The sequence below is a fragment of the Pituophis catenifer genome, unplaced genomic scaffold (genome assembly GCF_029215685.1).
Source record: "Pituophis catenifer annectens isolate HBS135680 unplaced genomic scaffold, rPitCat1.0.hap2 SCAF_2, whole genome shotgun sequence".
Taxonomy (NCBI): Eukaryota; Metazoa; Chordata; class Lepidosauria; order Squamata; family Colubridae; genus Pituophis; species Pituophis catenifer.
This window is the reverse complement of record NW_027256882.1, coordinates 213,935,483-213,947,694: the sequence shown is the minus strand read 5'-3', so window position 1 is coordinate 213,947,694 and position 12,212 is coordinate 213,935,483.

Here is a 12,212-nt window from a genome sequence, read left to right as displayed (position 1 = left end):
CAACATGTGTACAATGAGATTGGCTGAGACCTCCCTTCGTGCACTCCCCCAACACAATACAACTCACAGTGAAAGACCCCCCAAAAATCCCTAGCCCAGTGAATCCTACTAACAAACACTCAATTCTATTGCACTTCGTGACCTTATTGCACGTTGCACCGGCCCCGCAAATCAATCGTACTATGTTGTTGTTAAGTTACTTCTCCTCTCTAGTTAAAAATTAAGAATGCTGGAAAAGTGTGATAAGAAAACAAGAATGAAAAACGGGAGTGTTCCATTTCCTGAAATCTCAAATTATAACTTGAATTGCCATAATGTTGTCTTCCTAAAGTCCCCTGCTTCCTTCTTTGCTCCAATTACAAGTTCTGTACTAATAAACTTTACATCCAGTTTTAGAACCAATTCTGAGAAAATAAGCTTGAAAGAGGGTCAAAAATCCTTCCACCCACTTGGACCTTTTCCTCATATCAGTTCATCAGTAACGGGTTGGGTTAGGGAAGGAATCTTAAATCATTAGGGCAGAGAACCAATTTTTGTGGATAATTCTATCAGCAGACACATTGACCTACAATCAGCCTATGAACCCCTCAGAATCCAAATCACACAGCCAACCGGAGATTGAGTCTTAACCAATCCACACAACACCCCCCCACAGCACTTCATCTCCTAATGTAGGTAGGTAATCTAGGTAATTGCCTTATCACAAGACCCATCACAAGACTCCCTGATGACTCACAGCTGACCCATCACAAGACCCTCACTTGACGCACCCACACCTGAAGCCCTTATAAACAGAAGAACACTGACATCCCCTAAACTCTGCTGAGGATATTACCTAGCCTGGTAACTAAATGTTTGGAAACCAACCCCAAGTTTGGAGAACGAACCTTTACCCTCATAACCACTCTTTTTTCCAGAGTAAGAATATGAAATAAAAGTGATTTGAAATCAGTGGTGGGTTGCCCCCAGTTCGCACCGGTTCTATAGAACTGGTAGTAAAACCAGCAGGAGGCTCCGCCCACCGACCCCGATGTCATCAGAACGTTTCTGCACATGCGCAGAAGAGCGCATGTGCGCTCGAGCGAAGCGAGCACGCGGGCACGGCCCCATTGCAAACCAGTAGTAAAGGTAAATAAAACCCACCCCTGTTTGAAATGGTTTGCCATGTACACCCACCCACCCACCTACAAACATACACACAGACACACAAACTTTAATGAGGTTTTCTGTGAAAAATACATCACATTGTACTTCAAGGAGAGATGTTTACTTTGGACCAGTGGTGGGTTCCTACCAGTTCACCCCGGTTCGAGCAAACCTGTACCGGCAGCCACGGGAGGCTCCGCTCACCTGCCCAGACGTCATCAAAAACACTCTGCGCATGCGCAGAAGTGCCACACACCCGCGAAGCAAGCACGCACACCCGCGTGCTACCAATAGCGCCGGGACTTGAATTCCACTACTGCTTTGGACCAACTGACAATTGATGAAGAAGACATTTTTAACTGACTCTGTGTTAAAAGTTTAATATCATCTATCAGCCCAATATCTATCACAGCCCAATAACAATATTTACAACTACATTTGTAAACAACAATGTTTGGACCAGCAGCATTTTCAGCTGCTCTGAAACCTGAGATAGTTAAATCCTTTAAAACTAGGAAAAAAATTACTATAATTAGTTTTTATAAATGCTTCTCATCAATAAATAGATTCAATATGCAGATGTTAAATCGTGGATTATATAAATATGATTGTGTGTCAACAGCGCAACTGAGATTGCAGATTCTTCCAGAAATGCTCAGGGGTTCTCCTATTTTTCTGTGCATGGCCTGGATGAGAATATTTTCAGACAATACCTAAACAATTGAGTCATGAGCTCCAGTTTGGTTTCAGGAAAGTAGCTTGGCTGGGAACACACTCTTAGCTCCATTAGTAAAAGATAAGTGCCTATGGCCCTTTGTTTAAAGCTCTATCTCTCAACCTTGACAACTGTAAGATGCCTTGACCTCAACTCTCAGAATTCTGGATGGGTGAGGAAACTGGGAGCTGAAGTTCATCCATCTTAAACTTATCAAGGTTGAGAAATGTCCAGGAAAGGCTGGAAGATGTTGGCTAAAAATATCTTTCTAAAAATATACCCCCCCCCCAGCTTAACTCTTAAGCATCAGGTTAGTTTGAGGAGGTATTTCCATAAACAAAGCTAAAATTCCAATTCTTAGTATATGCCAGAGTGATCCCTGAGACTGTGAGGAAGCTTCTGATACCACATGTTGCATTCATTTCATTTATTTAAAGGGCTTCTTTCAGCTTTTGTATATACTGTACATGGGTATGAAACATGGACACTAATTTCACCAGAGGTGGGTTTCAGCAGGTTCTGACCAGTTCTGGAGAACTGGTAGCGGAAATTTTGAGTAGTTCGGAGAACCAGTAGTAAAAATTCTGACTGGCCCCGGCCCCATCTATTCTCTGCCTCCCAAGACCCAGCTGATTGGAAGGAAATGGGGATTTTGCAGTAACCTTCCCCTAGATTGGGGAGGGAATGGAGATTTTACAGTATCCTTCCCCTGCCACGCCCATCAAGCCATGCCCACCAAGCCACACCCACAGAACCGGTAGTAAAAATTTTTGAAACCCACCATTGAATCTCACAGTTGATACAAAAGCTACAAGTGGCAGAAAGTACCATGGAAAGATACATGCTCAGCATTACAAGACAAGATAGAAAGATTAGAGAACAAACAAAACTATACAATGTCATCAAGAGAGTAAAAGAATTGAAATGGAAATTCAAATGGCTGGTCACATAGCAAGAAGATGGCAGGTGGACCAAGGCAGTCATAGAATGGATCCTACTTGATAAAAGCACATTTGAAAAAGACCAAACAAGATAGATCGATGACAACTGCAAGTATTGCGGGCCCAATTGGCAAAAGAAAGCTCAGGACCATATTGGTTGGAAACAGGTGGACAAGGCCTTCATCCTGCATTGGACAATAGTTAAAATGATTATATATGTGGGTATCAAAAGTTATGAATAGGATATAAAAATCTCAAATTTTATTTATGGACCTGTTGGGTTTTATTGTTTGCACAGTGGATCTAGACAAATATTTACACAATTCTCTTAACTCTAATCAATAATTTTGGGAAGCATGGCTATGTGTAACATAAATGATTTTAGCAAATAGAAAATGTGTTGATAGCATTAGGTGTCTTTACTTATTCAACTGGTTCATTATGAGTCAGGAAGATGTGATGATGTCATAATGAGTAACCACAAAAAATGACAGGAGGGATTCTGGTAAAAAAACAGACTTGTCCACAATTATTTTGTTATATGGATGCATAGATTGTGAACAATATGGATCTATTGTTCTTGATATTTTTGCCTTTCCTTGTCTGTACTGGAGGAAGAAGTAAAGGTATGATATCTTTGAAAAATTCTCTGTTTCCTTTAGGAACACAGATTGCTTTTGTTATATACCATATTTTTTGCTCCATAATGGGTGGAAATGTCTGTGCATCTTATTGAGCGAATATTGCATCACAGACTGGGCCGTGGCAACGGGGGGGAGGGGGTTGGTGCTGTGGTGGCAACAGGCAGCAGCAGCGAATGGCCTGTCGCCACCGCCGCCTATCACCGCCACTGCCTATTGGCGGTTGGATCGACCTCCTGGAATACTGCCGATCAGCTGTTCCAAGTGGCGGGGATCGCTGGCTATCGCCGCTGCCTGTTGATGATGACGATGTTTGCCGCCACCGCCATTCGCACAGCGAACAGGAGGCTGTCGCTCAGCTGACTGGTGGTGGGCGCAATGGAGCAGAGCCCTGATGAGCCACATACTGGGGCTGGAAGGCAGAGGCAGATTTTTTCGTTTTCTTTCCTCCCCAAAAGGTGCGTCTTATGGTCCGGAGTGTCTCATGGAGCAAAAAATACGTTAACTGTATATTAAATGATTTTGCTTGTGGTTTAATTAATTAATTAATGTGTTTGGTTATGGTTCAAATCCTTGCAAACTCCCAAATTTGTTGACAGAAAAAGGAAGCCATTTGGATATCAAAAAGCAGGAATTGCTGAATTTTTGGATTTGGGTTTGGATTCTCAAGTTTATTTGAACCTCTCTTTTTACTGTATTTGAATATGTTACATTGAGCAAATTTGAGCATGTAACACTCTAAGTATTGATACTGCCAACCCTGGAATGACAGATCTCAATATTCATATACTTAATAATGAGAAAATGTTCTTTAAATTCGGAGTCCATTTGTAAATAATAAACTTCTTAGTCTCAGAAATACCTGAAAATACTTCTCTTGCAGATTAATTCTTTGGTGGTGACGTGGGGATAGATGGGGGTTCACTTTTCAGCCTATAACAATTTTAAAGAAACTATGAGCAGTTAGTTTGTGGGCTGTGGGAATGGAACAACCTTGGACAGCACCTTTCCAACATGAAAAGCCAGAGGTCAGACAGGGCACGAAGTTGTGACATAGCCAACCTGGCTAGGAATAATTGATAATGATGGAAGATTGCCACTAAAGGAAAACTTAAGAAAAATGTATATTCCATAAATCTAAAGACCTGTTGGTAATGCTCTCTCTCTCTCTCTTTCCCCCACCACCCTCCCCCTTCTCTGTCTCTATCTCTCTATATTTCTATATCATCTATCATCTCTCTCTATTTATCCTACTCTTTATCTATTTATATATCATCTATCATATCTATTGCTATATCTATACCTAAATATAGATATATCTATATCTATAGATCTATCTATCTATCGATCAATCGATCGATCGATCTATATCATCTATATCTACCTAATCTATCTATCATATCTATCTATCTATCTATCTATCTATCTATCTATCTATCTATCTATCTATCATCTCTCTAGATATATCTATCATTTATATATACATATAATCTATCTAGGTCTATCTATCATCTCTCTCTCTCATCTCTCTAGATCTATCTATCATCTATCTATCTCTCTATCACTCTATCATCTATCTAGATCTATTTATCTATCAATCATCTATCTATTTATCATCAAAGATATAAAAGTGGGGTATTTTTTTTAATCTCTCTCTCTCTGTGTATCTTTGAGTCAGTGTTGACTCTTGGCCTTAACCACTACATCAAACTGGCTCTTTTTAATTTACTTTAAAAAGCATTTATTTAAAAATATTCAATTATTTTCAATCCTGTGATCTAAACTGAGGAGCACAAAAATAAATATTGTTATTTTTTTTTCTTTTTTAGAGATTCCAAAACAGCATTTGAAAGAAGATGAAAGAATAAATATTAAGCTTCTGGAGAGTTTAAAGACCTTGCAGAAATATTGTAAGCAGCAGATATGCAATGAAGCAGTGAAACGTTATGCATACACTAAGTTTAAATTGATTTTATGCCATGTCGTAATTGAATGGTTATTTTCCCAAACAATTTAATGAGGATTATTTTACATTCTCGGAGAATACAGTAATGGAGGCAAGTTTCCCCCCCCCCTGCATAATCTTTCTTTTGGTAGAGGGTATCCAGTGGTGGGATTCAGTCAGTTCGCACCACTTTGGGAGAACCGGTTGTTAACTTTCTGAGCAGTTTGGCAAATTAGTTGTTGAAAGAAATCATTAGGGCAGAGAACTGGTCGTTAAATTACTTGAATCCCAACACTGAGGGTATCTGAAAATCCAAGATGGCTTTTTTTAAAAAACTTGTTCATGTATTATAATTTGGTCAGTTTTTTCTCATTTAATCGAACCTTTGTATATTGACTCAGATGCTGAAACATTCCTGGAAATCTGCCAAGTGTGGTCCTGTGCATCATGTAGGGTCTGGGGCACTCTTCAGCTGATTTGGTTATGTGGGCCAACTCTCTCAGCAGTACAACACATAAATGGAAGGAACATCCCAAATTCCCCTGTAAATGTTTACTATAACAAAAGATTTGGTTTTCATGAACAGTCTGTATTCTAGAGAAGCTTATATTTGCCATTAACTAGGATCCTTTCAAGGACTCTGATCAGCATCCAAGGATCTCCATAATGCAGTTTGAAATTGATTTCCCTAAATGAAAAGCCATTCAGCCAGGCTAAATGCATAGAGATGGGTGGTCTCTAAATATGATTAGATGATATATATTAGAAAGAGAGAGGGGGAGAGAGAGAGGGAGAGATGACAAATAGATGGCCCGTGATGGTGAACCTATGGCATGTGTGCTCAAAGTGGCACAGGAAGCCATGTCGCCTGGCATGCACGGCCTTGCCTTTTTGTCTTCTGGGTTTCTGGCGCACATATGCGTGCGACAGTCAGCAGTGCCGAAAACCGGCCTGTGCATGCACGCCAGCCAGCTGATTGTTGGGCGCGCATGCATGCTAGAAACAGGAAGTTCGGCTTTTCCGGAGCACGGCCCTGATGAGCACACGCATGTCCGTGTGATGTTTCCATATGACCTTTTCGGCATTTGGTGCCACAAAAGTTCACCATCACTGTTGATGATGATCGATAGATAGATAGGTAGATAGGCAGATAGGTAGATAGGTAGATAGGTAGATAGGTAGATAGGTAGATAGGTAGATAGGTAGATAGGTAGATAGGTAGATAGGTAGATAGGTAGATAAGTAGATAGAGATAGAGAGATAAGAGATACTGTATAGATAGATATAGATAACTGGAGATAGATAGAGATATAGATAACAGATGATTGATAAATACCTTGAGAAAGAGAGAGAGAGAGACAGATAAAATGTAGAGAGTTGTAAAATAGGTGGACTACATATTTCCTTTTTTAGAAGAAAATATGTTACTTTGTGAACCCTAACCCTAGCTCTGCCCTTAACCCTAACCCTCAAAGCAGTAAAAATGTATTTTTTAAATGCTATAAGATTAGGCCGCTCAATTCATATGTCCAACAGATACATTTAGGTTGTTTTTAATAAACACTCTGATGTTATCTTGCAGTGGAAGAGCTCAAGACCACAACCAAAAAAGAAATTATATCAGAACCCGAAGATGGTAAGACTTATGCAGAGAAGTAATTTATCTTCTGGTAACACTTTCTGAATTGTACACCTTCCAATATGGTTTATAGATGTTATCATCAAGATGGGTGTTTCCCATTTCTGTGGTATTTGAAGATATCCACTGAACTTTGCTTTTTTAAAATGTAGAGTTCTGGCAATTTCTATTCCTTCGGGATATTAGCTAGAGAAATTAGAACATTTAATGCCAGCATTTTAAATTATGGACACCAAAGTTCAACCAGATTAATAGCTGCCATTTCTTGAGAATTGGAACAAGAAGCTTCAGGTTTTTAAAAAATGATTTCTAGGGCAGAGCATTTTTTAAAAAGATCCTATAATATCAAATGTATGTTTTTAAAATGTGGAACATCACCCTACTTTTTTCAGGGGGAGGACAAAAATCCAAGAAACAGTTAAATAAACTATTTGCATAGTGGTATTTAATTTCATTTAGTGGATAACATACAAATTTAATGGTCTGGGTGCACTTGCTTATGACAACACCCAACATCTGTGTCTGAAGTGAAATGTTGATTGGCCTTATTCCATTTTTTTTTTAATTTGATTTATATGCCGCCCTTCTCCGGAGACTCAGGGCAGCTTACAATGCGTTAAGCAATACCTTCATACTTTTGTATATTTTATACAAAGTCAGCTTATTGCCTCCACAATCTGGGTCCTCATTTTGCCTACCTTAGAAAGGATGGAAGGCTGAGTCAACCTTTTTTTTTTTTATTTGATTTATATGCCGCCCTTCTCCGAAGACTCAGGGCGGCTTCATCCTTTTGTATATTTATACAAAGTCAGCTTATTGCCCCCACAAACTGGGTCCTCATTTCACCTACCTTAGAAAGGATGGAAGGCTGAGTCAACCTTGAGCCTGGTGAGAATTGAACTCGCAGTAATTGCAGGCAGCTGGAAGCTAAATACTTCCTTTAACAGTAGCATTAGTCTGCTGCGCCACTCAGGCTCATATTTGTTTCTCATTGTTGTAGTTTCTGAAAATTCAGTGCCTTTTTTCCTCTTCATTATTATTTATTGCTTTATCATAAAAAGGAGAATACAAAACAGAAAAACAAACAAAAAAAAAACCCAAAATAAAACAGAAGCATACATTCAACCCTAAGAACAACAAAAAGGGGGAAAAAATAATGTACTAATAATAAATACTAATAATAAAGAGGAAAAAGTGATGAAATAAAATTAACATTTAACATGTAGGATCCACCATGGCTGGGTGCTGAAAAAAAGAAAGAAAAAGCAATAAATTCTCCTCCCCTTTTACATATGTGTGTATAAAAGAAAAAAGAAGAAAAAGCAGTCAACAGGTTAAGCTAAACATTACACCAATTTTTTAAAATGAAAAATACCCTTTTTTAAAAAATGAAAAATTTATATTCTCAGTGAACTTTCTTCCCAAACTGTTCCCAATTCTTTAAAAAAAAGGCACTAATAGATTGTTTCTTTGGGATAGGTTTTTTTGTTTTGTTTTACCTGTTAGACTAAATGGGCCCGATCCATAGATGAGATTAAAAACCAAATTTGGCTTAATTTAATACACAATTAAAATGAAAGAAATTGGATGAAGCTAAAATGTTTACCATTTGGGCATTTCATATATTTCCCAGATCTGAAAAAATCAACATTGTAATCTTGGGCAGGGTGAATTAGGATGGATTTTTTTTAACCCTCCTTGCAGTAGTGGGTTCCACTTACCTTCACTACCGGTTCGGAAATGGGAATGCGTGCAGCGCTTCTGCGCATGCGCAGAACCTTCTGCACATGCGCAGACCATCCGTGATGACGTGCAGGTGGGTGGGCGGAGCCTCCCACCACCGCCGCTACCGGTTCCCCCGAACTGGGGCGAATCAGTAGAAACCCACCATTGCTCCCTTGGACTGCTCCTCTTTAATTTCTTACAATATTATGGTAACAGAAAGTCTCTGTTGCACAAGAGTTTTATCTTATTAAAGAATTAAAGAGGAAGGAGCTTTCTTTTTGAAACAGTTATTGTGTTTTAATTGTTATGGTGTAGTACATCATTCTAAGGCGTTTGCAAAACGTGGTCTTTAAACAAATGTAATTGTAACGTCACAATTAAGAGGTCCTTGGTGCTCTCTGAGCTTGGTCGTTTTCTTGCAGATGTGTTGTCGCCCAAAATAGGTTACATCATCATTGCACTGATGATGTTACTTTGTTTGGGTAATGAAACATCTGCAAGAAAACGACCAAGTTCAGAGAACACCAAGGACCCCTCATTTCAACCCGGAGCTACAAATATTTTCCTTTACTGCTTGTCATTATTGATATGAAGCCATGTGCCAGCCTTCCTTTAGAAGCAGCAATTAGAGAAAAGTATATGTGTGATTCTCATTTAGAAGACTATTCTGAGTGTCTATTTGTGTTTTAATTTTTAGAACCAATATTTGGCCCTCACTATCCCATCATAAATGTACAAGAGCCTCCCATGGATATCCCTGCGGAAGGTATCGTTCAGCTCAAAGGATGTTATTAATATGAGGCTAAGTATCAATGGTGGGTTGTCCCCGGTTCACACTGGTTCTATAGAACCGGTAGTAAAATCGGCAGGAGGCCCCGCCCACAGACCCCGACATCATCAAAACGCTTCTGTGCATAAGCAGAAGAGCGTGTGCACGAAGCAAACGTGTGCGCAACCCTGCTGTGAACCAGTAGTAAAGGTAAGTAGAACCCACCCCTGCTAAGTATCTGTAATCCTGCTTGAGCAGGGGGTTGGACTAGATGACCTACAAGATCCCTTCCAACTTTGTTATTCTATACTATTCTATCACACACGTTCCTCCACTTCCATCCGGTGAAACCACTTCTCAGATGCAAAATGGATAGCTCTCAACTTCTACATTGTCCAACTATACTATACCTAAATATAGCACCAATCAGAGGAACTGTGCATTTGAGTCTAGAACATTCGTACATTCTCCATTCAATATAAATTAATTACCTAGGCATGTCTTATAGAAGCTTACATATGGTATAATCCAGATAAATTTGACATTTTCGGTCAGCTACCAAAGGTCTCTAATGTCCAGAACTCTAGAAAAAGATATTGCATTGTGTATGAAATGTATGAAAAGGTGGCTTATGTAGTGTAATATATAAACAATAATGCAATCGATGGTTCCATTGGGGAAAGGGGGAAAGTGATTCCAAAGTAGACTATTGATCTATGCAACTCAGTAATGTCCACAGCCTTCTAAGGTAGTGATGTCACTGATAGAGGTGACTGTCAGACCTGCCCCAATCTGATCCCTTAGGGAAGAAAAACCCTCAACTCCATTTGTTTGAAGTGAAAAGTGCTTTCACTAAGAGATGCTGGTTGCAGCAAAGTTAGGCAGAATCTGAATTTTCCATGCAGCAAGACCAAACTATTTCTTCCAGTCCCATCCCTCCCCCCATGGCCAATCTGACCCCAGCCAATGCAATGTCGCCTGGATTTTTGGGAACGCTGAGGTATTTGGACTGGTAACTTTCCGTACTCAAGGCAAATGGCCTTGAACTTGGCACAAACCAGTCCCACGGTGATCTGATTTTCTTCAGATGTCATCCCACCCTCCCAAATTCCCATACAAAAATGTATACAGATATATTGCTGCCCATTTGTGTCCCCCTCACACTCCCCCCCCCCCAGTCCTTTGATGGCATGACACAAGTGCTGCACTGAGCCAAAGATGGTGGACCTGACAGGTCATATTTTAGCTCTGCTGCCTCAAGTCTTCTCTGTTTGATTTCAACTACAGAGCAAAAATAAACACATTATAATTCTTAATACTCATAATCTAACCCATATGTTACTTGCATCTACCTAGCCATTCTATCTTCTACATACACGCTACCCACTTCTGTCTCCAGTTCAAATTCTGTATCAGTTTAACCATTCCAGACATCTGATGAAGTCAGCTACTATTTACAAAAGATTATTTTTATTTAAAAGAAATACTTGATAGAAAAGGTGCTACCAGATACTCCTGGTAACCTGTTAATTTTTTGCCAACATTCCCTTAAGTACAGCTTTTGGTTTACATCCCAGAATTTTTGACAAGAGACTAAATTAATGTGTCATGGAACCTTAATAGCACTGGATCAATAATTATGTACAGAAGAATTAGTAAAATTCTAAAGGATGTAAATTAGATATCTTCTTGCTACACATAAAGAAATACAGTTTAAAAGTTTCATACGCTTAGCTCATGGAGAACGGTTCTTAAGTAATATTACCTCTAATGTCAGAGGGACATCACTTTTGATTTCATACATAATTATTTAAAAGATTAATTAGAGATTAAAACTGCTGGCAAAAATTGTTTTTATTTTATTATTAAATCACCTTCTTCTAAAATTCATTGCAGGATTACATGATGATCAGCTGGATATTCCTCACAATATGTTTTTCCAGCCTGTGCCATGTAAGGAAACAGTTTAGCAGTGTTGAGACTTAAAATGTTTACTATAGCAGCTATATAGTTTCTAATGCTCATCTATCATAACGGAAGTAAAATATTTCGGCTTTCAAAGAACTTGAGCTGAATTGCTCCAAATAATTCCCAATTCTTGCAGCAAATAGTTAGGTAAGATAGAAAATGAATACAGGTAATCCTTGAGTTAGGATTGTAATGGAGCCTGCCCATTAGGATCAAAAGTCAGGACAACATTAAATGAACTGCCTCAAGTAATGACCAGCCATCCCTGTTCTCCCCAGTGCATTTATTAAATGAATGCATGGGTCATTAAATGGACTTCAGAGGTGGGGAAAATGCTGGAAGGCCTAATGCAGGCACAAGACTACCTGCCTCAAGGTCTCCCAAGACTTTCCCCACTCCGAAATACTCCATGCTCCCCTGCCCTCCCCCCCTTGTGTACCTTGTATGTCACACTGTCATACAGCCAAGAAACAATGGGGAAGGAAAATGTTAGGCGAGCTTGGCTTTCCTAATTCTGCCCCATCAGCTGAAACAATTCATCTCCAAAGAGCTTCCTCTACAGTCTAGGCCAGTGTTTCTCAACCTTGGCCACTTTAAGAGGTGTGGACTTCGGCACCCAGAATTCTGCGCCCAGATATGCTGTCTGGGGAATTCTGGGAGTTGAAGTCCACACCTCTTAAAGCGGCCAAGGTTGAGAAACCCTGGGCTAGCCTTTTAAGTCCT